General features: G+C 37.7%; 1 protein-coding gene and 1 long non-coding RNA gene across 2 annotated transcripts in view; both read right to left on the minus strand.

Annotated features, from left to right (window-relative positions):
- The window catches only part of grm4 (glutamate receptor, metabotropic 4), a 206,522-nt gene that overhangs the window by 157,064 nt on the left and 47,133 nt on the right, over nt 1–2,325 (minus strand). The gene's annotated exons all lie outside the window — the stretch shown is intronic.
- LOC116687587 (uncharacterized) overlaps nt 1–2,325 on the minus strand; it is a 16,972-nt gene that overhangs the window by 10,356 nt on the left and 4,291 nt on the right. The gene's annotated exons all lie outside the window — the stretch shown is intronic.

Here is a 2,325-nt window from a genome sequence, read left to right on the forward strand (position 1 = left end):
CTCACTCTGTGGCTAAAACAGAGAGCTCAACACACAGGCTGTAAAGAGGAGCTTCAGCAATGTGCAGTATGATACAAATATGTTTTTTGAAAATGAAACCATAAAAACCTATTCTGGTACAACCTCAAAATACAATTATGAACCTGAAAATGAGCAGATTATGGGCGCTTTAAACATCAAAAGAAGGAAGAAACAAAGTGTTGGCTTAATAGCTGCACAATCAGACAGTCAGGAATTTGATAATGGAATAGCGCGGAGAGGGCAGAGGGGGTTAAAAATTAAAAAAAAAACATGGCATAGGAAAATACAGAAAATGGAAAAATTTCACCTTCCTGAACTGAGCAGGATTATTATTATCGGCTCTCCCACAATGACTTACAGTACTCTGGCCAAAATGGCTTTCATTTCAAAGTTACAAAGCAACAAGGCCCTGTCCTATCTTTCAATTTATGCAGCAGCTTGCCTTTTTGAAGCAATACCGATACAGTCCAGCTTTCTGTCAAATAAAAAATATAATATATTCTTGTTGCGCTTATACTGCAACCTATAAGTCAATCTAACAATAATTGCTCTTTTGTCACAGAATGACTTGAATGTGCCGCTAATTATACACCTTTGTCAATGAACCATTTACTGTAGTCTATAACTCACGTTTAAACAGGTCAAGTTTTTGCATGAAACGAAAGTACATATACTTTGAGAGGGGGGGGGGGAAACAGACTTTAATGGCTTCAAAGTGAAGCACTCACTGTGAACGACCGTGTTGTCGCTGGCCCACTGAACGAGTGGGTTTGGTTGAAGTGAGATGCCTCGATGGGCTGATACTAGTTTATCTTGATTTAGCTGTCATTCTCCCAAATGAGCTGCTAAATCAATTGTGACACAGGGCCGTCATTCAACTGTGTCACTGGAAGGTTGATAGTGGAATGAAAACCGAAACAACAAGGTGAGATGAGGCATGAAATTTTGTCACATGAAACCCTTTTTTTTTATTGTTTTGAGAAGTCACCTTATGAGGGTCAGGACAAGGTTAGAGTTAAAAGAAATGTAACAGATATTAAATGACTAACCGATTAAATGACTGGACGAGGAGTGGTGCTGGGAGTGTAGCAGACAGGAAATCATGCAGATCGCTGAGCCGATCGTAGCTTGGTCATAAACAACACAGTATCTTGCGATATGATTTTGACGTTGTGCCCGACAGAAGTTCACAAACCTCGTCAGCTCTCCAGTCAGACGTTTTGGTTTTGGTTTGTTATGCGCAAGCGGCATGAAACGTCATCAACATGCTCTTTAGCTTGCTGTGAATTTTCACACATTCGGCGCAGAGTGATTTTGTACGAGGAAACTGGCAAGGTAAACGCCACTTATATTCCTTCAAACTCATTCGGACATTTGCGTTGTCACATACAGCTCCCCCGAGTTAAAAGAGAACTCCGGCCAATTTTTTAACTTAGCGGTAATGGAAACATACTGTAAAGAGCCATAGAAAACACTACCTTATTTGGTAGATTTCAAGGACTTTAAATTCCTATCAAACATTGAGAAAACTACGGAGTCCCCCTGGGGTCAGCTGAAAAAAAAAGGTTTTATAAACAAGCAAAATAGTAAAAATATTCTAAATATAATTACCTTATTTATTAACTTCTAGTTGTAGTCTCCTCCTAGTTGTACTACAGCAGTTACTGTTTAAACATAAGTTTGAAGACCTTATTTGATCATTACATTACTAGATATTGTTTGTGTTGTGTTGTAGTTTATAGACGTCTGAGCACCGCTGGCTACTGCTGGAGACCAATCTTATTTCTCCAGGTTGGAGGACGGCTCGTTTTGATGAGAATTTATTTGTAGCTCATTGTTAATCTTACTACGTTAGGAAAGATGCGTCATTTGTGATTTAATGTAATTTCGCTATAGAGCAAATAATACCAGAAGTTTGAATATGTGAATATCTTTCCTACTTTGCTCACATTTATTAATCCATGAGCACGGATTGTTATGAATCTGTGCCGTTTGTTAAAAAAAAAAAAAAAAAAATCCCTCCTCTGACCCTAGGGGGGCTCCATAGAAAACAATGGACACAAATAAAACACAATTCTACCACCAGATCAATACTTTACTTTTCAAGTTAATTCAATTATTATACCTTTGATCTAATTTTGTCTGACTCCAAATTCTAAATGAAAACAAAAAGCATGCATTTAAAATAGTCGATTTGATTACAATTTCTATAGAAGCTCTGCTCAGTTTATTGCTTCATTCCAAATGATTACAAGCCCTCTGGCTGGAAGATCAAATGCTGCTCACAAAAGATGTTTAAAAAAA

This window comes from Etheostoma spectabile, chromosome 4 (assembly GCF_008692095.1).
Source record: "Etheostoma spectabile isolate EspeVRDwgs_2016 chromosome 4, UIUC_Espe_1.0, whole genome shotgun sequence".
In the NCBI taxonomy this organism is placed as follows: domain Eukaryota; kingdom Metazoa; phylum Chordata; class Actinopteri; order Perciformes; family Percidae; genus Etheostoma; species Etheostoma spectabile.